The 25,544-nt window shown below is 45.0% G+C and overlaps 1 protein-coding gene and 1 non-coding gene across 7 annotated transcripts in view; both read left to right on the top strand.

Moving 5' to 3' along the window:
- Positions 1 to 570: 570 nt before the first annotated feature.
- The window catches only part of SORBS1 (sorbin and SH3 domain containing 1), a 255,471-nt gene continuing 230,497 nt past the window's right edge, over positions 571 to 25,544 (top strand). For all 6 annotated transcript variants that reach the window (XM_049790807.1, XM_049790806.1, XM_049790808.1 and 3 more), the window contains exon 1: positions 571 to 661. The gene's annotated coding sequence lies outside the window, so the exon portion shown is untranslated. The remainder of the gene's footprint in view (positions 662 to 25,544) is intronic.
- LOC125995469 (U6 spliceosomal RNA) lies at positions 18,253 to 18,360 on the top strand. The gene has a single exon (XR_007490990.1). It is a non-coding gene; the product is annotated as a U6 spliceosomal RNA (small nuclear RNA).

Below are 25,544 nucleotides of genomic sequence, written 5' to 3'. Positions count from 1 at the left end.
AAATTTTTATTGAAACCATTATGAATGACAAAAGTCCTTGATAGTTGGATTTCAGGCATACAGTGACAGTGTGAATAATATTATGATATATTATGTAATACGATAATATATATTATAATCATTATTATATTACATTATTATACCATTTCACAGGTGAACAAACTGGGGGCAGAGTCGTAAGACAGCCTCAAGACAGCTTGATTGTCAATTTTAATCTCAGGGTTCCCGCACAGCTCCTAGGGGTCGATCCCCTCAGGAGGGTCAGACTCTCTCCCAGTTAGCGCGCTCCAGGACCTAAAGGGTTACTGGATCCATGAATTAGGGATTCGCGGGCCCGCGCTTCACCCCCCCCCCCCCGCATCCCCATGACGCGGGGGCGGGACGGCAGGTCCTCTCCACGCCTCTTATTGGCGCACACGACCCTTCCTGTCACCGCGAGGCCGGCCCGGCCACGCCCCCGCCACGCCCGCCAATGGGGCGCCGCCGGAGTGGGCGGTACCCGCCGTATGCTAATGAGGAGGCGGTGCCCGCAGCCCATTGGCCGGCTCCGGAGTGTCGGTGAAGTCAGCAGCGAGTCCCAGAAAAACAGAGCGGGGCCAGCTGCGGCGTGGATGCGAGCGGGGCTGGACGCGCGCAGATCGCCCGCCCGGAGACCCGCAAGGTAAGCCGCCCGCGCTAGCAACCCGGCCCGCTAGCCGCCAGCTGGCTTGGTCTGGGACCGTAGCCCCGGGGGCCGTGCGCCGATCCGGCCCCCCGCGGGCGGCGCCTTTGTTCGGCGCTCGGAGGAGGCGCGTTTAAAGGGCCAGCTGTTGGAAGGACTTTGGGGGACCCCCCTTCCCGCCTGCTGTGCATCTCCCTGTGCAGTCAAGGGGGGGTGAAAATTGTGCACCCCTCTTCCATCAAAGCAACCTTTCTGATTGCTCAGGGTGAATCCCTGAATCTTGCGAGGGAAGTTCCCCAAGGGGCATTTTGCGCCTTTGAGGGGTGACGGTGGGGTGGTAGGGGGCGGGTGTATGGGCGATCGGGGCCTGTGCAGGGGAAGGTCGGCTGCTGGTTTTAGGCTGGCTGCTTCTAGAAAGGGAAGGTGCAGGAGACCGTCGGGCCTGGGTGGGTTTTGGGTTAAAGTGAAAGTGCCCACGAGGGGTTCCAATGCTGCAGCCTAGGGAAGGAAGGAGGAGGGCGCGAGCGAGCGCTGGGCTGGATGGATGCCTCTCAGGTGTGTCTATCTTTCATCAGCATCCTCCTGCATGGTCGCCCTCCCGGGCAGAAGGTCGAACGGTTTGGCCTAAGACCCCTCTGAAAAGAGAGGATATGTCTGTGTCCCCCCTGACCCATGGGCCCAGACCCCTTCATCCCCCGGAGTGTCTGGGCAGCCCCATTACCTAGGATCAGAGAGCAACTCCTTGCTCCCAATTCCGTGGGCAAACCTGGCAGCTTTCCGACTTCCTTTCCTCGATCAGCGGCTGCACCATTCAAGATCTAGGGGGGAAAAAAGAAAAGAGGCTTGAAATCCTTCTGTGCAATTCGATGGAGGATGTGCTGCAGAATCGTGCATCCCCGTGCATCCGCTGTCGTGCGATGGCTTTGCAGTTCATCCGTGCATGCTTTCTCCAGGAAGACAGAATATATTAGGCTATTTACAGCGCTACATAAAAGCAGAAAGGATTATTCAGAACCGGGCTCTTTTTCTTACCAAATCCTGGATTCCCCCACCCATTCACACCCCCACCCCAGCATGTTCTGGCTGAGCCTTTAGATTTTTATTTTAAACCGACCATTGGGGTGACCCTCTTGTCGCAGGGTCGTCCTGATAACATGGGCCAATTGATTTCCTCATCAATAAGAGGGACATTCATTTCGAGACATCATGAAACTAGTTTGTCACGCCAGGCCTCTGACAGCGCCCCTCCTCCTCCATCGGGCGGGCGTCCTTTCCTAAATGAAGGCCTGCCAGGCTGGCCTGTATCCACACCCCATGCTCGGTGTTTGAGCTCAGTGTTGTGTTTGCTTCAGCTTGGAAAGGTGCTCTAGTTGTGATTGAAGAGAAGGCAGGGAGTGGATTATAAGTGGGGTGGGCACAGCAGCCACAACGACAGGAATACATGCTGGTGAGTACTGGCCCATGTCCCTGAGAGGTAGTGGGGTGATCCCTGTGTAAGGGGGGGTTGTATGTTGAAGGGAGGGTGGGGTGGTGGAGGAGATCGCTGCCACCTTGCCCCACCCTCTTGATGCTGCTTTAAATAGTGCCTTGCCAGCCAAGCCCCTGTGTGTCTGGAGCCTGGACCAGGGAAGAGGCTTTCTTGTGGGTATCTTTGCCCTGGACATTGTGGACTGCTAGAAAATAGTTGAGTATGTTTTGTCTTTGGGGGTTCCAGGGCTGAACTAGCTGTGGTGACCTCCTCAAAGGGCATTAGTGTATGATAAGCAATACTTTCTGCTCTGTAGGAAGAAGAGATTGACATGGCATTGTCATCTCCATGGATACCCTCTCCCTTGTGGGCATTCGGCATTCTCCCCATCCCCTTACCTCCTTTTTTTTTTTTTTTTTTTTAACCATTCTACTTGGAGAGATTTTGTGAATTTTTCTGGACGGATCAGGAATCTTGAAAGGTGAGATAGGAATTATGGGAAAGGACCAGAGAAATTTCTTATTGATCCAAAAAAGAACTGTTTGATTCTTCCCTTCCAAAATAGAGTTCAGTATTTCAGTATAGATAGTTTACTCTGAAGTTTTCTTTGAAAAGGGATGAATGATTGGGCAGGGTTTCAAGAGAAAAAATAGCATTGGTAGCCAGCTGACCATCTAGACTTGGCTCTGGATTCTACCTTGGCCTTGTTAGACTTGCTGTAGAGGGTAATTTCTGATGATTTGTGGTTTGTGTATGAATGGGTGGTCACATAAAAAGCCTTAGTGTGTAACCCCATTTTTCCTGTGTAACTTGATCTTACCTGCAAGACCCTCCCATTCCTGGGAGGGGTCTTGGGAAGGTGATAAAAGGTTTGGCCTAAGGGGCCAAAAGGAATTTTGCCTGGATGCAGCCTGGAGAGAAAGCAAGATAGAGAGATGGCTAAGGAAGAAGGTACTATGCAGGCTGAATAAATATACAGCATAAATGATTATGATATAGGCCACATACGTTGGCCAGGGGAAATAAAGATGTTATCTCTCTGGAAGCCTGCCTGTGAGTGAGTTCTAAACCCGCCGCTCTCCTGGACCCAGATACCCGCCAGCTGAAGGGGGTTGCAGAGCCACGTGGCCTGGGATGGCAAAGAAAGGTCCCTCCATCTATCCACCAACATCCAAGCCCATCCTAAGGGCTCAAATACAACAGTAGTGTACAAAGGCTTTTTGGGTCTGAGGCAGGGTTTTGCTCTGGCCACCAATCTACTTTGCACAGGTGGCCTCTACCTTCTCCCTGAGCCTATGTTCTTATTGGTAAAACTGCAAGACCTTGGAGTAGACTATTTCCAGGGTTCCTGAGAGCATTCCTATTGAATGCTCAATGCTGTTAAATTATAAGCACAATTTGTGATAACATCCTTAGATTCTTGTCCATTTGTTAAATTGATGGCATAGTCACAGTACTGGTCATTGGAATGCAAAAAAGCTCCCAGGATTCCAGCCTCTGCTGTACTTAGACTCACCTTTTCCACGCTGACTAAAATTCATGAAATTTTACTATCTGCAAACAATGGAGAGATTCAGAATTAGACTGAAGCCTCAAGAATGGGTGGTTGGCTGAAGAGATGATGGTTTCTAGAACTTATTTTCTTTTGTTAAGTCTGTATAGTTTACTGAGTTTATGGTTATGCAGATGGATGTTTGAGTACCAGAGTTGCAAGAATCTCCCCATTCACAGAAGAATTTGAGCGGTTGGGGGTTTGGCAATTTGTCCAAAGATGCATTAAGTCTCTCTTCATCAGAGAGAAATGATTCCAAGAAGGGACAGAGAAAAGAATGGAGGAAGTAGCAATTGAAAGAAGGGAATTGTAGGGGGCCAGAGAGCTTGGACAGCGGGTTGGGCATTTGCCTTGCATGCAGCTGACCTGGGTTTAATATCTGTCATCCCATATGGTCTCCAGAGCACAGCCAGGAATAACCCTTGAGTATTGTGAGGTGTGGCCCCAAACCCAAAAACAAACAAGATGAGAATGGTATACTAGGTAGTAAGCTGGGGTCAGGCAGATCCGGAAGGAACAGGAAATACTGAGACTGGGCTTGGAGGGGAGAGGGATGGTGCTGGAAAAGAGGCTCCAGTAGCTGGGAGGCAAGCAGACTTGGTTTAGACAAGTTTGGTGGTTGTGGTGCATTTAGTGGACTGAATTTGGGAGTGGGTGAGGAACTCCCTGGGCCTCTATTTGGGATCTTCCCTTTTGTTCTGCTCTGCTCTGGATTTCAGAATGAAGTGGAGGCTGTTTGGTTATACAGCTAAAGGCCTGCAGAACCCTTGGGACACAATGCCCTTTTACCTGTGGTGCTGTGTCAGATTACGTGTGGCCAAGGTGCTGCTGGAGAATGCTGATGTGGGATCTAATTCTACAATTTTTTCAAACACAAGGAAAAAAATCATTACTATGGATTTTTTTTTCTTAACTCAAGCAGCCTTTTCCCCCTGCTAATTTTTTTTGGGGGGATGGGGGAGTCACACCTGGTGGAGGTGTCTAGGGGTTATTCCTGGCTCTGTGCTCAGAAATCACTCCTGGCAGGCTCAGGGGATCGATGGGATGTCAAGGATCAAATCCTGGTCAGCTACCTTCAAGGCAAAAGCCCTACCCGCTGTACTATTGCTCTGGCCTTTCCCATCTAACTTTTATAGGTGCTTTGTCCACTTTGGGCTCATGTTCTAGGCTCTCATCTTTCAGAAGCAATTCTTGGAGATGTCTGATTTATTGAGCTCCAGCTCATTGTAGTTAAGCTGCTGGCCTATGACCTGAGCTAAACCTCAGACTGCTTCAATGAGCAATTAAAGAGCTGTGAAGGATGGTTAACCAGATCAGTACCCATTCAGAGGCAAGGATAAAAGATGATAATGCTTTGAAATCTATAGCCCAAGACAACATCTGGCTATAAATTGTCGTGTTCTTTAACTCCTCAGGGCCATAGAGCATTTCTGTGGATGCTCTGTGGATTTATTCTTTCTCCTTTGTGTGATTGGTTAAGTATGTATGTCTGTTCCTGTGTCTTGATGTTTTCTCATCCTGATTTGCCCACACCACCCTTACCAATTCCTCCCCCCATCTCCATCTTTTACTCTCCTGCTGTATCTTTCTCCTTGTCCATCACCCCCCTTTATTTCCCCGATTACATAGCTTCGTAGTACATTTTAATATAGTTTCTGAGTGAGTCATTAAAATTTTATCCTCTCTGTTCTTAATTTGAAATCAGTTGAGCTCACTCTTTTTTGAATGTAATTTCAACCCCACTCAATTAAATAGTTTTCACTTTGCTGTGGCCTTCCACTGAGGTTCTCCTCCACCTCCAACTTCCATTCTCTTCTGTGGTCTATTGTGACTCTAGAAACAAAATGTCCTCAAGTAACTGTTATATGTTACTGTTTTTATAACAGCAACACCAAATAACAACAAACCAGCTATAACAATAGAAAAAATTTCCACGCTTGTATTATGGCCACAAGGGACACCCTCTCCCTAGAGATTTGCCCCATATCTTGAAAAAGTGTTTGTAACCGAAGCCTGTAACTTTAAAGGGTCTGAGTGCAGATGGGAGATTGTTGTTGGTGATTCTCATAATACTCAAGACTGGGCAAGGTGGGCAGGCTCATGGCCAAGAGAGTACATCTTGGAAGAGTTCAGTCTGGTGGGTTTGCTTCATTCCTTGGGCTGAGATGACCCAGTGGACAGTAGCAGGACCCACTTACCTTTGGAAAAGACTGAGTAGCTTCACTCTCATCTTTCTGATCAGTGCTAGTGTTCACCTGGTGGGGATCTTGTGGGAGGGATCTCAAGGATAGAACAGATGCTTTCTTTTTTTTTTTTTTTTTTTTTTTGGTTTTTGGGCCACACCCGTTTGACGCTCAGGGGTTACTCCTGGCTATGTGCTCAGAAATCGCCCCTGGCTTGGGGGGACCATATGGGACGCCGGGGATCGAACCGCGGTCCTTCCTTGGCTAGCGCTTGCAAGGCAGACACCTTACCTCCAGCGCCACCTACCTGGCCCCAGAACAGATGCTTTCTTCTTTATACTTTCCTTCTGATGGATTGATTGCAGACAACATGGATTGATCAGTGGCCAGTAGATAGCTTAGAGTTAAGGTGGGCCTCTTCTGCAAACACTTACCTTGAAGTGTCCACTTTTATAGGGATAGTCTCCTGAGATTTACATTACCCAGTGGAGGGTCCCCAGGTGACCTATCTGAAGTCTTTCCTGGGCTTTGTACCTGCTGGAGCTTCTCTCCAAAGGTAATCGAACCTTCTCTGGGCCTGTAGTGGCACCAGGTAAAGGTCTCAGACCTTAGTTCACAAGGTGGGTTCTGGCAGCCTTAGGGTTAGTGACAGAGTAACTTCTTTAAATCCAGCTCTTGGTTTTATTACATCCCAAGAACTCATTGCCAGAGGGCTCCCCTAACTTCATGCCTGCCTGCTTGATTCATTTCTAGAAGATCTGTGCTGGTTCTAGTTGAAAAGTATTTAAAATGTTTTAGGTTTAAGTGCAGTTAATGGTCCAGGAAAAAGTTGATTATCTTGGACCCCCTGTTGTCTGTGCCCACCCTAATCTCCCATATCAGGTGCCACACTCAAGCTGCAGAAGCCTGTAACCTTTATTGCTGTTCTGCCAGAGCTACCTGTTTCCCAGACATATAGAAATGACACCTAAAGACATGTCCCAAGAAGAACCTCCATAGCATGTCTTGCTTCCTTTGCCTGGTTGAGTCTTTAAATCTCCCTTTAAATTAAATTCTAATTTGTACCCAAGTAATGTATGTGGTTTTAAAAGTCGGTGCTGAGATGCCTTAGAAGACAGTCACGCATCCTCATCTGTCTCCTATTTCCAGCCATTGGACACAGCTTTCTATTGCTGCAACAACAGTGACTGCCTGTGTTGTAAATTAAAAAAAAAAAAAAAGGCATTTTGATGCTAGAGTTTTAGAGGTTAGTAAGAAAAAGGGATCTCACTGGACTAACAATGTGTTAACAGCTCTGTGTTCCTTTTGTCTTTCCTTTCAGGAAAGAATCTTTTTCCTGAAAATTTATCTAGATTGACTGCTTAAACTTTTCCCACTCATGGCCCATTTTCACAAGATATTTTTGTTTTTTTAGGGGGACACCTGTGGTGGTTCTCTGAGCTTACTCATGGCTCTGTGCTCAGGAGTCACACTCTGTTCTTGGGAGACCATATGGAGTGCCAGTGATCCAACCTGGGCTGACCATATGCAAAGCAAGCTCTCTGCCTGTTGTATTAGCTTTCTAAGCACAGAAGGACTTTTTATGGGACCCTGGGTATAGAGATATATAAAACAGGCAAACAGACCAAATATTTCCTAAAATTAAATCATAAATAAATTTATTTTAAAATAACTTGAAAAGCTTTACATGACCTTTTACATTCAGTTGTATGCCCATTATGAACCTCCTCTCTACACTAGAGACTAGAGATTGCCTGCATTTCTTGGTACACTGCCCCTTCCTTCTTTCAAAACCAGCAGTGGTCATTTGTACCTTCTGAGCTTTTGACATAGTCATACTTTTTTTTTTGATTCCCTTCTTTCTTTTTTCTTTCTCTCTTTATCTCTCATTTTTCTTTTTTTCTTCCTTCTTTCCTCCCTCCCTTTCTCCCTCCCTCCCTTCCTTTCTTCCCTCCTTCCTCCCTGCTTCCTTCTTTCACTCCCTCTCTCCCTTCTTCCTTCCTTCCTTTTCCTCCCTCCCTCCCCCCCTCCCTCCATCCCTCCTTCCTTCCTTTCTTCCTTGCTCAGGGCTTACTCCTGGCTCTGCACTCCTGGCAGTGTTCAGGGAATCATAAAGAGTGCCAGAGATCAAACCGACTGTACTATAGAGTTGGAGGAAAACAAAATTAGGGAAAGAAACAGCAGGTAAAAGCAAATTTAAAACACACACACACACACACACACACAACATTGATAGAGCCATCATAGGTAGGTGAGGGGAGGACGAGATGACTCAAAGTGCTGAAACATGTGCACTGCATGTGGGAGGCCTAGGTTCAATCCCTGCACCACATGGTTGCCTGAGTACCAGAGAGTATGGCCTGAGGCCCCTGGTACTGCAGTGCTCCTGCAACACTGCATCCCTGGCTTCTAGCATCAACCCATCAACCATGCAGCCCTTTGGCTGAGTATCACTGAAGTTGCCTCAGCCCCAGTATCACAGAAGGGCACTTTGAGTAGGTGTGTGTGTGTGTGTGTGTGTGTGTGTGTGTGTGTGTGAGAGAGAGAGAGAGAGAGAGAGAGAGAGAGAGAGAGTGAGAGAGAGAGAGAGAGGGAGGGAGAGAGGGAGGAGAGAGGGAGAGAGAGAGAGAGGGAGGGAGAGAGGGAGGAGAGAGGGAGAGAGAGAGAGAGAGAAAAAGAGAGAGAAAGGTAGAGACAGAAAGACAGAGAGGGAAGGAAGGAGGGAGAGAAAGGTGGAAAGAGGGAAGGAGGGAAGGAAGGAAGAAAGAAGAAAGAAGGGCCCAGAGAGATCGACGTTTGCCTTGCAATCAGCTGATCCAGGACCTAAGGTGGTTGGTTCGAATTCCGGTGTCCCATATGGTCCCCCGTGCCTGCCAGGAGCTATTTCTGAGCACACAGCCAGGAGTAACCCCTGAGCACTGCCAGGTGTGGCCCAAAAACCAAAAAAAAAAAAGAAAGAAAGAAGGAAAGAAGAAAGAAAAGGAAGGAAAGAAAGAAGGAAGGAAGAAAAAGAGAAAGAGAGAGAAACCTCAGTTTCAAGGTTGGTCCCGGCACCATACCCATGCTCATCCTGACACAAAGCCTTTTGGGATCCTTGGTGATCCTTGATGTCTCAACCAAGTGTGTGGTTTGCCATTCCCAATAATTGAGAATTTGAGCACAACTTAAGCTGTTCCAGCTGGTAAGCACTGTATTTAAGCTTGTGACAACCACACCACTTGTGAGTGACTCCTAACTGGCCCAACATCCAGAATTTCTTTGGGCATGTGGTGCAAGTTTCTCAGTCAAGTGTTCAAGTACTACTACCAGATGACACCCCTACCCCAGACAGAGTAACAAAAATGAGAAAAAGGAAGAGGAATAAAGACATTTATTATTAAAAAAATAATATACATAAATGCTGTCTAGGGAACTATGCTATAGAAATGGATATGTTCATTTGATCATAGGGTGATCCAGCAGAGAACACCCCTTTTTTTTGTTGGGCACAGGAGTGCTGGGTTTGCCTTATAGTATTTTATTTTGGGATTCTTTTTTTTGTTTGTTTGTTTGGTTGGTTTTGTGGGGTCACACCCAGCAGTGCTCAGGGGCTACTCCTGGCTCTACACTCAGAAATTGATCCTGGCAGGCTCGGGGGATTATATGGGAAGCCAGAATTCGAACCACCATCCTTGTGGATGCAAGGCAAATGCCCTACCTCCGTGCTATCTCTCCGGCCCCTTATTTTGGGATTTTTTTTTTTTGGTGTGTGTGTGTGTGTGTGTGTGTGTGTGTGTGTGTGTGTGTGTGTCACATCCAGCAGCGCTCAGGGGTTTCTTCTGGTTCCATGCTCACAAATCACTCCTGGCAGGCACGGGGGACCATATGGGATGCTGGGATTCGAACTACTGTCCTTCTGCATGAAAGGCAAATGCCTTACCTCCATGCTATCTCTTCGGCACCTATTTTGGGATTCTTAATGGAGAAATCTGCCATCCTATTTGGTATGAGGACTTTATAACAGTCCATCTGTTCTCTAAAAGTTGCTCTCTCCCCTCCCCTTCCTCCTTCAGCTGTCTCTCTCCCTCTCTCTCTTTGTCTCTGTCTCTCAGTTCAGAGAGTGTCTAGTATAATTTGCCTAAACAGTTGTTCTCCATTGTTTGATAGAAGGATATAAAACAACTAGACCAATTGCAGGAGGGACTCTGGAGGCCTGAGAATACTCCTTGCATCAACGATTAGCAGGGTTTCCTTCTAATCCTCTCCAGCTTTTCCCCAAATTGTACTGTTAACTGATTCCTGCATCTTCTGTTTCTGTGTTATAAGTTGCCACTTGCTTAGTGGTTCGCTTTCCTGCTTGCACTTAGCAGAACAGATGAAGCAGAAACCTCAACAGCTACTACATGGCAGTCTGCTCTCCTCTGACCTCAAGTGTAATTGACAATTGTCTTCCGCTGTTATCTCCTTCCTTTTAATATTATCCATTGAAAAATGGATGTCTCAGGCCGGAGAGATAGCACGGAGGTAAGGTGTTTGCCTTTCATGCAGAAGGTCATTGGTTCGAATCCCAGCGTCCCATATGGTCTCCCATGCTTGCCAGGAGCAATTTCTGAGCATGGAGCCAGGAATAACCCCTGAGCACTGCCGGGTGTGACCCAAAAACCAAAAAAAAAAAAAAAAAAAAAAAAGAAATACGGATGTCTCCACTGTCCTTTTTGTGGGGTTCTGCCTGAAAGTGGAGATAATTAAGGTGTTGTTCATTCATTCGATTTGACCTGGTTTGTTTCATCTTTTTATCTTTGTTCCTTGAACTTGTTCTTAGCTGACATCCAGTATATTCCCAATCTATGTTTATTAATTGATTAAATGTGTGTTTCTGAGGTGATGTGTATATGGCTATTCATCATATTTTAGAGTGTTCCGAACACTATTGTGAAAATAAGTCTATTTTATTTTGAGATAGCAAGAATAACAAGTAGCAAAGGTTGCTGCACTGTTGCAGGGGTCTCAAACTCAATTTACCTGGGAGCCGCAGGAGGCAAAGTCGGGGTGATCCTTGAGTGCAAAGTCAGTAGTAAGCCTTGAACATTGGGGGGGTGTGACCCAAACAACTAAAACAAAACAAAACAAAAAGATTCCTCTAGGGCAGGGCCACAAAATGTTGTACGGAGGGCCGTTTGCTGCCCGCCGGCTGCGAGTTTGAGACCCCTTGTTCAAGGGGTATAGACTAAGAAGCAAAACGAGACAGTGTTCTGGTTATTATGATGGGGCACACTGGGGCACAGGTGTTATCTCCAGTCCTGTCACCAACCCCTGTGTCACCTTGAAAAGTCATCTAGGTCTGAGTTTCCTTATCCTTACAATAAGTTGCAGCTTCGAGTCAAGGTTTGATTGAACTCACTCAATAAAGTACTTGCTATGTATAAGGCACAGTTCTGTGACCCTTCGGGGTCTCTGGTCTAAGGCAGACATTTGATATATGTATGTCTGTTGTGGTATGTGTCACATCAATTAGGTTTCGTTTATTTCATTTGACTTTCTCCTGATCATAGTAAGTATAAGTAGTCTGAAGATTTGCCTTCTTACTCTTTCTAGACTATGGATTTCTCATGAGTGCTACATTATTGTCATTGGCAGATCATCCCTCTATGCTTGTCACAGTTCTTGGCATGCAGGAGGTATATGGCAATGGTTAGATTTTGTACGTCATGGTGATAAGAAATACAAGGTGCTATGCTGCAATCCCTAGAGCTAGCTTGGAAAACAAGGCCTAGTCTACTGGGACTCTGATGCATTGTGAGTGATTTGGGGGATTATGGGGTTGGACTAAGTGATGGTGTCAGTGTAGATAAAGATTCTGGACTCTAGCCTGACTCCAACACCTGAAATATGCCATGGTCTTGTCTTTGTTTAATCATTGTTACATATTAAAATGGGATTCAGCTTGCCCAAGAAATTGGAGGACAGAATCCTATATTTATGGTGTTTACAAATGTTTTAAGTGCTTTTTAAAAAAGTACTTTGCTTTTCTTAAACCTGTGAGTTAATATGCCAAGACTAGTAAGTAGAAATTTAAGGGGAATGGATTCAGTTTCAGAGGGAAATCTTGTAAGAGCCCTTCTTCAGCATATATTATAGGAAGGGCCCAAGCTCCCTGTCAAGCCAGGGTTAGAAGTTCATTAGGCTGGAAACCAGAAGAGTCACTTGCCTTGGAGATGAAGCTGTTTGAAAGGTCCTTTGCTTTGGATTTGCTCAACAATGAGTGGCACCAATAAACTGCGGTCTAGGTTGATCCTGGCTATAGAGTGTGATCAAAAGGAATTGACAAGTCACCATTCTAGAATTTATAGATACAATCTGAACACCCCCGTATATGGCAGACACTAGCTACACATGGCTACTTACATTAATGAATTGAGATGCAATAAAAACCAGTTTCCCAGTCATGCCTGCCAGATTTCAAGTGCTCTTTCACTATGTGTGACTCTTGGCTGCCATATGTACAATATGGGTCTATAAGCTTTTTTGCCTTTTAGGATGTCCTCTTGGGCCACCTGCACTGGAATACAGAGTTAAGATTCTGTTTCTGCATCAGGCATCTGTGATTAGCCTTGTTTTGCTGTGGAATGAATGTGACACAGAACAACCATTTGTTTAAGGCCATGTGGCTGGCTGGGTCTGAGAATGGGAACAAATCTCTTTTCTTAGAGTTTGGCTCTTGTCTGAGACTGAGGCAGGGAGTGAACTAAGAGTATGCTTCCAGGTAGGGTTCCCATCCTTGTGGTGCTGTGACCAGAGGCAAATCACTACTTTGTGCCTCAGTTTTACCAGTGAAAAGGAGAAAGAAATATAATGTCTAAGTATGTCTCTGTGTGTGTGTGTGTGTGAGAGAGAGAGAGAGAGAGAGAGAGAGAGAGAGAGAGAGAGAGAGAGAGAGAGAGATTGAGGCTGCCGTGATGCAAATCTTTGGAACTGTGCTGACTTAAGGCAATCACTCTGTAAAGTTGGCTGTTCTATTGAGAATGAGAATGGGATAGAAGTTATTGGTAATCAAGGAAGCGTTTTCTTTCTTTCCTTAAATTAAAAAAATTTATGGTCTAAAAATGTGACACAGACACAAAACATATTTGTTCCTGATGTTTGCGTAGTGATTTAACATTGTGTGCATTACAAAATGATCCTCATGATAAATCTAGTTAATACTACCATCACATTTAGTCACATTAATATTTTTCCCTTGTAAAGAGAATTTTGGTTTTTGGGCCAATTCTAACTATGCCCAGGTTTTGTTCTTGGCTTTATACTCAGGATTGCTCGTTGGGGCACCTGAGGGATCATATGCAGTGCCAAGGATTGAACCAGGGTTAGCTATATGCAAGACAAGAGCCTTAACCCCTTACTGTCTCTCTGGCCCTATGATGAGAACTTTTTTTTTTTTTTTTTTTTGGTTTTTGGGCAACACCCGGTGGTGCTCAGGGGTTACTCCTGGCTATCTGTTCAGAAATAGCTCCTGGCAGGCAAGGGGGACCATATGAGACACCGGGATTCGAACCAACCACCTTTGGTACTGGATTGGCTGATTGCAAGGCAAACGCCACTGTGCTATCTCTCCGGGCCCTTATGATGAGAACTTTTAAGTGCTACTTTCTGTGACTTTCAAAGGTGTCAGCATTTTTAAATATAATCTCTTTGCTGTCTGTTACTCCTCCAGGACTTAGATTATCACGGCAAGTTTGTGCCTTTTGACGCAAATACCTCCTTGGGAGGCATTTTCCAACAAGGGACTGTTTGAGGAACTGACCTCATGGGGTGAGGTCGTGTTTGTTGAACTGTCTGTCCCTACCACCTGGGGAGGGACAGACAACTGCACATGTCTAGCCAATTCTTAATATGCCAGTACTGTTTTCATCATGTACAGTGGATTTACACGAGCTAGCTGGATACAGAACCTGTGTGTGAGTCCTTGGCACAGGATGTCTACATTAATCTCTTTGCTGTCTCATTCCTGTTGGTCTGCCTCTACCCTCAGCTCTTTGTCTTCTTCCCATTGCTTCTCCCATGACTGAGAGAGAGAGAGAAAGAGAGAGAGAATCAGACAGATAGACAGAGAAAGAGATAGAGAGAGAGACAGAGAAAGTCAGAGAGAGACATAGAAAGACAGATGAGAGAGACAGAGAGAGATTATTGTCTCCCCACAGATCATGAGCAACTTAGAAAAGTGTTAGATACCAGGGAATTCAGGCTTTGAATTCTATCTTTCTTTTGTTGGTTTCTGTCTCTTGTGAGTTTGTACCCCTATCATTGCTCATTCTAGCTAGTAGGTCCATCTCCCACAACCTGGTGTTTAGAGGCACCTATTTTTGTGCTGAGGAGAAAAAAAAATGCTGCGATGTTGGCTCCAGAAGTAGAATCCCTGCCTGCACATGGCAACTTAGAAAGTACTCAAAGGGCTGAGCACATACTTTGCATATAGGAGGCTGGGGTTGGATCTCTGGCACTGCATGGGCCCTTGAGCACAGAGGTAGAAGTGGCTCCTGAACGCCACTGGGTATGCCTCCAAAACTTAAAAAATGCGCTTTAATACTCTCAGTCCTCTTTAGTCACTAAATAAATATTGGTAGATATGTGGGTACCAGCCCTACCTTCCTAGAGTTTATTTCCTCATTAACACTAGAGGACAGGGTGCTTTGGATAGTTTGTTTCAGGTTCTGAAGTAGGAAGATTTTATACATATACAGTATGTGTGGGGTAGTGAGGGCTTCTACCTTATCTTATCCAGGTGGGCACACAAGACAGGGAGAGGAAGACACCTGTGATGGTCTGAAGGCAGGTGTCTAGTAATGGTGGGTCCAAGTCTGGGATGAGACTCTTTGTGAAAGCCTGGATTCTCAATGTGGCATGAAAATATAACTTCTGCCTGAGGATCATTGATCAGGAGTGCTAAAGATTTGGACTCTAATCTGTAATGGAGTCTGCCTATCTTTTTCCTGACTTTCCTCAAAGCAGCTCTAACAGGAATGGACGCTTACCAGATCCTGGCATTGCTCTTCTGTCTGCTTGTCAATGCAAAAACTCATTACTCATTTATAGGATGCTTTATGCATTGATTACTAAAACCAACCTGTAGGCCAACCTTTGAGTTTGGCCTCAGTGTTCAGTGTCCTTGTCACATGCTTTGTGAAATCCAGTTTTTCTTGTTGCTTGAAATCGGTGACAGTGTCCTGATTTGACATAGAGAGAATTCATTTGCAGATGTTCTTAGAGTTTCTGTTTATTTGGGCAAGTCCAGTGTGGAGTGACTACTGCAGAATAATAGAAGTTATAGTTGCTTATAGAAAGCTGATGGGGTTGGAGATAAGAATATGAACATTTTTGTGGTACATTGGTATGAGGAATATTTGCAAGGTGCTAAAATATACACACAAATGATTACTCAGAGCTTGAATCTCCTTTTATAGATAGTGCACGCAAGAGGCTGGAGGCAGGAAATAGGACAGGGCTTTGAAGGCAGGGATGAGATACGAGGGTAGAAATGGGATCTGGGAGAGCTCAGATGCCCCCAGTCCTAGACAGTGAACTTGAGACTGTTCAGGACAAGTGGACTTGTTCTGCTTTAAGCAGGTCAAAACGAATAAAGCTCAAGAGAAAGCAAAGTTCTATCAAAGACAGGAAATAGAGTGACTGAGGGAAGTTAACAGTCAGGTGAGAACACAGGGTCTTAGGAATGTTTGGTGGTTGCTAAAAATCAAACTATTCTGCCTGTGGGCTTAGTCCAAGAACGTTTTTGTGTCTGCAGTGGGGCCTTTCTGTTGGACATGGTGCCAGAGTGAGCCAGTGCTGGCAGGTGTGGGTGAAATGCCCCCCAGGACCTGGAAAATGTTAGTCAGGCCTGAGCACTGATAGAAGATATGGCTCCTAGTGAGGATAACTCGTTGGAGGTGGCCCTGCAGCCTGCTGGTCTGCATTACAACCTGTAGTCTTGTTTTTTTCTTTTCATTATTAGTCATGTGATTTTTAAATACTCCCCTGAAACTTCATTATATCTTATTTTCACTTTTGGGATTAAGGGAACATTGCTAGAGAAAGAGTTTGGAGTGATTCTTGATTCATCCACCCATCCATCAAGAAATATGGACCTGGACAAGCAGAATCCCTCAAGGGCCAGTGCATATGTTCATGGGTTGGCTTGCGGACTGGCAATTATTTTGTGTAAATTCTTAACTCAAGAATTGTAGGGTTTTTCTCTCCAAGGCATGCAAGGAAGAAAGAGTACTGCCATATAAAATATTTAAAACTCTCTTTAAGCAATCGAACTGTTCAGAAGCCTTTGGTAGAGTCTGGAGCAACATGCAAGGTTTCCAGGGGTGTCTTTTTTATTTGTAAGCTCAGGGCTTACTCCTTACTTTGAGCTCAGGAATGACTCCTGGCAGGGTTCACAAGTCCATATGGGATGTTGGGGAATCAAACCAAGGTTGGTAGCATGCAATGCTTACTTGCTGTGCTTACCTTACCTACTATACTATCCCTCTGGGCCCTTCCAAGGATGTCTTTCTGGGACTCTTCATCCCTTTAAAGGGTCATGTCTGTTCTCTCTGATTTCTTGTTTGGCTAAGAGGCTGAATAGTAGCAGGGCTACGTGACCCTCCCATCTATTTATTTATTTTTGTGTAGAGGTTCAAATCCAGGGCTTCATGCATGCAAAGCTTATATTCTTTCATTGTGCTCCATCACTGGCCTGAGTGACTCCTTCAGAGATTTGAAGCTGTGGGTGGTCTGTTGTGGTAAACACAGAGGAGCAAGAGGAAGGAGGCTCCTGTCCTTTGGGTACTGGCTGATATCTATAATAGACCTCTGTTAGTGCCTCTGTGTAGGCTGCACTGGCCTGAGGTAGGCATGGTAGCACTGATGTTTGCCCTGGCAGTTTCCTTAGTCTGGATTGAGTTACTTAGCCCAGAGAGTGCTGCTAGTCTTTCCCTGTCCCCTATAGTAGCATGTTCTTGGGGAAGCCTTCTCAGTCTTACCTATGCATGGTTTTCAGGATTTGGTTTTTCTGCAGAACATTCTTCATGGCATCCATGCTTTGTTACAAGCATCTGGAAAAACCATTGTTTTTTCATCATCTGTGGGAGCCATGGCTATTGGCAGGGCCATTCTCATCACATTCTATTTCAGGGTGGCATGTGTCTGCCCACAGCCTGGCCTTACTCTCTGTGCCATAAGTGAATTTATTCATTTGATATTGAGTTCTCTACTTAATTTTGTCTTACGAAGAGAATGGAACACTACTGCTGACCTTCAATTTCTCATTCTAAGCTGGAGATGAGCTTTCAAGACAGCCATTGAAGGGCAGAAAGAACACATTAGTGATGGTTTGTTTATTTTTTAAGTCAAATGTAAGAAAGGTTAAGCTTTCCTATTTTAAGTCTTATAAGTTTTATAATCAACTTATAAATAAATATGCTTTAAGTTATTGTACTAACTGAAAGTTGTGATCAAAATGTTCAGTGACCACTTGTCTGAATGTGTGAAAAGATTTTTATACCAAAGCTAGGAGAATAACAGTGTTGGGTGGAGATCTCATGGGAGGTGAGCTGCAGCAGGAACAGAGGAGGTCATCCAGGTAGAGTGCAGAGGAACCAGCAAATGGGAATATGGGGCTATGATATGGGCAAAGGGCCAGCATGTGGGTAGATGGGAGATAGGGACACGAGAAGGTTTAGGTCCGTGAGAGGAAACAGATGCAAAATAAGGAGGAGGACCTGCTCAGCCTTCACTTATCTTCTATAGGGAGGGATTGAGAATTTGTGATAGCAAATGGATGAGACAAGGCTCCCTGCTTGCAGGATGGACATCGTTTAGCACCAAAGAATTGTACACATGGGACATATGAGAGTCGTAGCACAGTGTGTACCTGGAATGCAGAAGAAGTTGGGAATTTTTGGTTAGAGGGATTAGACTTGATACTGTTTTAAAAAATCTACCATGCCACAAACCCACATAGCTCCTTGTTTATATTGCAGAAAGGAAAGGCAGAGAACTGGAAAGCTGGTCTAATAGATATTAGAACACTTTTAAAGCCTACCAGAGGGTGAGATGTTGCCAGGAAGTTCTCTTTTTATGCTTTCCCAGGGGATTTTTTTACCTTAATGTCATTGAGGGCCCATTGGCAATTCTATTTTCTGGCTTAAAAACTGTATTTGCGGGGCTGGTGAGGTGGCGCTAGAGGTAAGGTGTCTGCCTTGCAAGCACTAGCCAAGGAAAGATCGTGACCATGGTTCAATCCCCCGGCGTCCCATATGGTCCCCCCCAAGCCAGGGGCAATTTCTGAGCGCTTAGCCAGGAGTAACCCCTGAGCATCAAGTGGGTGAGGCCCGAAAAACCAAAAAAAAAAAAACAAAAAAAAAAAACAACAAAACCCCAAAAAACTGTATTTGCTAATATTGGGATAATACAGAGAAGATTAGCATGGTCCCTCTGTAAGGATGAAATGCAAATTTGAGAAGTGTTCTATAATAAAGAAAAAAAAACAACAACAAAACAAAACTGTATTTGAGCAAGAAAATGCCATCCAGACTAGATAAATGTGGATTTGCTTTATTTACTTACCTGTGGAATCATCTACAGTCTTTTTCTTCTTTTTGTTTTTAAGTCCCAGGGCTTGAAGTAATTATGTAATTAGAATCCACATCAAGTGTAGTTAGATAAGGTGTAATTAAAGAGGAAAGCCTAATTTTGGAAGAATGATAAGAGGTCATTTGACTCAGTCTGGGCCCAAATCCAATCTTGGAAGAACAGTGAGAGGTCATTTGGATGTACGGGGCTTGAGGCCACCCAGGAGCCTGGACTGGTTTGCGAGTTGGGCAGATTCTGTTTCAGTTCACTGTGAAAGCCATTCATTAAGCTTCTTTTTGATATGGGGTATTGTGGGGGAGACCTAGTCACGAGTAGGGAAAAGGCTGGATGTCCAGGAGGTTATAGAGGGACATGAGGCAAACCAGAGGATCCCAAGTGGAGCAACAGAGGGGAGGAAACTGGGGAAGGGGAAAAATGCAGGTGGCATTTAAGATGGATGAGGAGGGTTTCTTGAGGAAACAGAAGAACTTTCTGGCACATTAGAAGTGCTCAGTTAGGGGCCAGAGCGGTGGTGCAAGAGGTAAGGCATCTGTCTTGCCCCGCTAGCCTATGACGGACTGTGTTTTGATCTCCGGCATCCCATATGGCCCCCCAAGCCAGGAGTGATCCCTGAGTGTCACCGAGTGTGGCCCAAAAAAACAAAACAAAACAAAAAATGTGCTCAGTTAGTATTTGTGGAACAAATGCCAAGCTGAGGTTGGAGGTAGGAGGAACACGGCCAAGTTCTTAGGTAGCCGTGTGTGGCTTGGTGAGGAGGTAGAGTTTTGGCAGCACAGCGAGCTGAGACCAGTACCTCAGTGGGCAGGGGTGAGAGATTGCCCTGGCTCTGGAGAAAACCTTGGACAGGGCTGTGCAGAAACAATAGATGGGGCACAGGGGAGAAGGGAATCTTGCCAAAGGAAGGAATACTATAGACAACGATAACCTTGCAAAAGGGAGCAAAATGTAACCAGGTGAACCAGAGTGGATGAAGCTGGTTCCTGAGGACAGCATGCCATTTGGGGGGGAGGTCTGGCTTATGGCTGTCCATGAGAGTCCTATTGTCATATGTGCTATGTCTATGAGTCATATTGAAGGAAGAAGAATGTGGCTCTGAGGGGATAATGGGATTCAGGAGCGTTCAGCCTGTCTTTTTCATACTGTGGTGATAGGATCTTAGTGTTGTGCCCAGAAGAGGTGACTGCTACTCTGCAACCCTTGTCTACTCCTGGTTTCAGTGCTAGGAGATTGTGAGAAGGCCAGAGCTGATGCGGGGCAGATTGCAAGATTCAGGCTGGGACAGTGATGAGTTGGGAGGGTGACTAATTGGTGAGAAGTGGGGAGACAGAGGCTTGGAGTATGTGTGTGTGCATTGCTCTATCTATCTATCTATCTATCTATCTATCTATCTATCTATCTATCTATCTATCTATCTATCTATCTATCTATCTATCTACCTACCTACCTATCTGATGCAACATCTATTTGTCTGTCTGTCTGTCTGTCTGTCTGTCTGTCTGTCTGTCTGTCTGTCTGTCTGTCTATTCGTCCATCCGTCCATCTCTTGATCTCCAAGGTATAGAGGCCTTCTTCTTACCTCAGCCCTATCTGTGACTAGCTCAAGAACTTGGGCCATCCCTTAATCTTCTGAGTTACATGTTTTGGTCAGTAGGTGTCTCTTCCTGATGGTTCAAGTTTATGTACTATTTGGTGAATGGTGTAAGCCTTCTAATCCTTGGGTGAAGGTAGGGAAGGGTCAGGGTTGTGAGGCAACTCTGTGGAAGCAGATAGTCTTATATTGCAGGCAGTGTGGTGGAGGCAATGTGATCTGGAGTTGGGGGGAGGGGTGGTCAGTACTATCCTGACTTTTCCTTCTGGTCCCAAGGATGGTTTTAAGACCCCTTGACAGTGGGTTTGTGAACACTGAGCCTATGCAAATGTTGAGAATCGATACTGGGATTATTCTGGGTTTGTGGGACAGGGTGGGGGGAACAAGCTTATCTTCCAGGAGTTGCAGAAAGGAAGTTTGTAGAGCAGGAACTTGCAGTCAGTGAACTCCTTCCTCCCAACTCTGCCCCTGGCTCCCTTTATCAACCTTTGGGAAATTGATGACCTTGGACCTTTAGAAACATTGCACAGAAAAGGCTTCCTGGGTGGAACTGGACAGAGTTTTGGAAAGGAAAGAAGGGCTTCACCCAGGAGAATGATGTAGTTCTGTATTACAAACTTTAAATAATGGAATATTAAAGGAAGGTGTGTGTAGAATACTGTTGATATATTTAATGTATCTTTAGGGAGTGATGGTGTCCTTTTGTAATGGTATTTCGACTGGGACACGCCCCCTGTACACATCCCTTGGTCATGCCTCCTGTAATGTACCTCTGTCCAGGTATTTAAGGAAATACCTGGCAGTTGGGGGCGAGGGCAAGGTGGAGACTGGAGCAGAGCCCTGTGTTCCTCCAGGGGCCAGAGGCACAGGATCCCCAGCCCAGTAGGCCTGAGCCTGAGATAAAACATCCCGAAAGATGCTCCTTACTCTGCCTTTATCCCCACTCCCCACTCTCCCTCTCACTCTCTCCTCTCTCTCTCCTCCCTCTCTCTCTCCCTCTTTCCTTCTCTCTCTTTCTCTCTCTCTCCCTCCTCTCTCTCTCTCTCTCTCTCTCTCTCTCTCTCTCTCTCTCTCTCTCCCCCCCTCCCTCTCTCTCCCTCTCTCCCTAGGCAGATGCAGTCTTCAGGATATGAAGCTGGAAATAAAATGCAACGTTGTTTCTACCCCCTCTCTCTTTTCTGCTCTTTTTCCTGGACCACTTGGGGCAGCAGTCTAGGTCACTACATTCTGGTATCCCTGAGTGGGCACTCCCTGATCCTAGCATCATGCACACACCAGTACGGCACCAGATGCTGTCACTATCTCCGTCTTACATTCTTCACCTCATTTCTACCTTTGTGAGAGTCCCACTGTCCAGAGGAGGCAATAAAATTAGGGGAACTAGTTTGCAGCCTCTCCATGGTGAGGCAGTTTTACTTGATCCTCCCATTTCAGTAGCAGAAAACACCCATTTCTGAATTCTACAACTAGCTGGGCCTTCAAGGAACAGGAAGACGGAGGACTGACTGGTCGCTGTGGTCCTGAGATCTTGTTAAGGATCAGTTGTAATGTGTATCCAGCCACCATCCATGCCATGTGGAGAGCACCAGGATCTCAATCTCATCTGACAGACTAGGAAATGGAGACTCTGAAGGCAGAAGGGATATGCCAACATCAGGGACAGAATGGGGAGGGATGGGACTGAGAAGAAAAGGGAGTCTTTAAGACTTGGATAGTATTTTCAAGGGTTCCCCATGGAAAAGTTTGTTTTTTAGACAACAGTGCAATCCTTTGTCTGAAGAGTTGGTCTGGGCAAGCTTAAATATGAAAGGCCTCAACAGTGTGTGTGTGTGTGTGTGTGTGTGTGTGTGTGTGTGTGTGTGTGTGTGTGTGTGTGCATATGCTTGCATACTTGCACATGTACTTTTTCTCCTTCAGTTTAACCTTAGATGCCTTTGAACCAGCAGGAAGGATTCCATAAGACTAAAGGTTAAGACCAAAGGGATTTAAAAGGTGGAAAGGCCATAGGAAGGAGGAGGCCCCCAGAATAGAAGACTAAAATGTAGGCAGTTTAATTAAAAGGGATTTTCCAGGCCTGTAACTAATCACTAATATTTATAGGATGTGGATCTTGACACTTGTTATTTTATGTAGTTGCCTTGACTTTCCCATGTGGTAGATACCTTTTATTATTATTATTATTATTATTATTATTATTATTATTATTATTTGTTTTGTTTTGTTTTTTGCACCACACCTGGCTGTGCTCAGGGGCTATTCGTGGCTCTGCTCTCAGAAATCACTCATAGTAGGCTCAGGTGTGATGCTGGGATCAAACCTGGGTTCGTCCTAGGTTGGCCGTGTACAAGGCAAACTCCCTACTTCTGTGCTATCACTCGGCTCTCTTTTTTTTTCTCTCACTTTCATTTTATAGTTGAAGTATTTAGACTCAAGGAGGGTAAGTGACTCATCTAAAGTCTCATGGAGCCAGGACTGCACCCCAGATTCAACAGGATCCAGCATCCACCAGGCGTCTTAACCCTTAGTAATCTTGCAGGACTGGGCCTTCTCAGTGCATGAACATAAAGAGATGAATGAACACATTTAGGAAGACCATCCATTGGCCATCTTTCTGAGGGCCAGATTTACCTCTGGGGAGTTTTGGTGTTCTAGAGATACCTTTGATTGTCACAGTAAAGGGAACACTAGTGGTATCTGTTGCATACAGAGGAGAGCCCAAAGAAATATCCTGATACAAAAGTTGAGTGTTGAGTTTTGGGGACCCAGTTGTATATATCTTTACCCCAAAGAGCAAAGGGCCTTCTGGAAACCCCATATAACTTGGGATTTGAATTGTTCCATAGCTTGGAGACTTAACTGGTACCTTTATGATGTTTGCAGTTTGGCATCCACACTGACCATGCGCTGAGAGTATATAGTATAGTATATAGTATAGTGGTAGTAGTGTGTGCAAGCATGGAAGAGAAGTCCCAACCAGGAGTGACAGGCTTGGTGGTCCAAGTCTGAAGGTGATATGGATGGGGTTCAATCCATACAATTGAAAATGGAGCTTTTCTCTCTCTGTGAAACTATGTACTTAGTTTAGCCAATTGTCTTCATTGTCTACAAAATGTCTTTAGTAAATTATGGCTACAATTGCCAACTCTGGAATAACCTAAGAAAGAGGTCTCTGTGCTGCCCATGCATGCAGATACGGCCATGCTGCTTGCCAGCTGCCTGTTGCTATTGTGTAATATAATGCTAATCTGCCATGTGCCACTTAGGGCAGCATGGAGATGGATCTGAAGAAGCCCTTGGTATTGGAACCGTGTACTTGTGTTTCTTGGAGCAGCTATGGAATATCTTTATCTGAGCTATGGTGGGTTCTGTAGAGCAGTGTCTACTTCTGAGGGGCAGTGACTGGACCCCCAGATGAGAGCATAGTTACTTATTTTCCTCTGCTCCAGGTCGGATGGGGCAAAGTTGTCTATGCCCTTATTCTGATGATGAAGAGGAAATTTGTCTTCTTTCTAGTAGACTGCTTTCCCCTGCTAGGCTCTGTGATGGGAACCATCCCTTTCTTTCTTTCTATCATATGAGCCTCACCTCAAGGAGGTATGAGGGACACTGACTTATAACAGGTGCCTTCTGCTATAGTGACTCAGTGACTCACTCATTTAGTCCTTCTCAATCATGCTGGTGTCACCTTCTCATCTCTCCAGTGGCTCACTCACTAACTCACTGTGTGAGTTTTTTGTTCTATAGAGAAGCAACATTTTGGAACCAACTGACTTATGTCTCCATCTATCATGTGCCCTACTGGTCATGGTGGTGGGCCCCAGATTGTTGCTCTAAGGTCATTGGATATTCAGGTTCTCCTTAGAACCCCCAGGGTTCCAGGGAGAAAACTTAGCACTAGATGTCAGGGAACTGTCTTTATACTGAATAACTTCTTCAATATCAATTTTTTTTTTTTTAAATTTTTGAATACCACCACTGAAGGTGTTTAGGCTTACTATTGGCTCTGTGCTCAGGGATCACTTCTGGCAGGGCTTGGGAGACTATGAATGGGTTTAGCCACATGTGAAGCAAGTACCTTAATCCTTGTACTTTGGTTCATTCTGTGGAAATGTTTGTGAAGTACTGACCCTATTCAGAGATGTGTAATTGGTTGAGGAGGGCATTAAGGTGGGATCTCTGGCTTTTTCCTTAAGGCACTCTCAATTCTATGGGGAGTATGTGTATGAATACTATACTACAATAGTATTAAATTTTTATCCTTACCCCCTGTGTCCTTCCTTAATACCAGTTATCATAATTCTACATTTAATCAGATCCTCTCACCCACCCTACCTGAACCCCATCCAAATTAAAGTTCTGTAAAGCTAGAACTAAAAAAATTCTATTCACATGTGCTTTGTATGTATAATCAAAGAGTAAATATTTGTTCAGAGACTGTATTGTAAGTGATACAGTTTGACTTGGGTTTTGAAGGAACGATAGGATTTAGGTCAAAGGTGGGTGAGAATGAAGACAGCCTGGATTGGTTGGAACAAGCTGGTGCCAGGGAGGAGCCAATGACTACATTACCAAATGCACAGAGATGATAAAGCCCCAAGTATGCTGGATAACTGAAGTCCAATAGACATGAATAATCTTTGTGTATGATCAGGATGCAAAAAGACCAAAATGGATGAGTTGAAGCCAGTTGATAGGGAGTTTTGAAATCCAGCTACATTAAAAGGATAGGATCTATTCTACAAATAACTTTATCCTACAGATAACCTCACACTTCAGGTTCCCAGAGGGGTTTTGCCTGTTGTTGCATTGTGCTTATTAGCTGAGCCTTTATTTACCTTCAAATTTTGATAATAAATCCTAAGGTTCTGGAATCCTAGAGGTTGGTTGGTTTGAGCTCGCGGAGTTCAAAGTAGTATGTGGCCAGGTTGGCTTTTAGAAGGTCAGTGCCCGTAGTGCTTGATGAAATCTGGAGGCAGGAGATGAGACATTATGTAGGCTGAATAATTCAGGCCCAAGCCCAGGAATAGTGATATCTGCAAGGAGATGCTTACAAAAGAGCCTATAGCTAAAGGGACACCACACATGGTCTCTCAGATGGCTCCAAAGATAGGCCCATTCTAATGTTCAGGCATCCTGGATAAGCATTTTTCCTAACTCCCAGTTAAGGCTGATAAGAACATAATCTACATTGTGCCGGTTTCCTGAGCAATTAAAAGTCAAAGAAGCTTCTCCCCAGATTCTACAAGGTTCTGGTGAACACACTGGTATTCACTTTCCTAATCCTCAGCATTGTTCGTTGGAATTTAAAATAGGTTATGAATGTGCTTGATGTCAGGAAAGATAAATCTGTGAGGAGGGCTGTAGTCAATACATTTCCTTTTTAAGTAGAAACAATATAAAGAGCTTAATTCAGTCCTGAATCAATCTCACTTTGTTGCCATGATTGTGTAAAACCCGAACTGCTTTATGTCTGCCTCATA

This window comes from Suncus etruscus, chromosome 17, assembly GCF_024139225.1.
Source record: "Suncus etruscus isolate mSunEtr1 chromosome 17, mSunEtr1.pri.cur, whole genome shotgun sequence".
Classification (NCBI taxonomy): Eukaryota; Metazoa; Chordata; class Mammalia; order Eulipotyphla; family Soricidae; genus Suncus; species Suncus etruscus.
Note: the sequence above shows the minus strand (reverse complement) of the source record. Positions and strands in the feature narration are given on the sequence as shown.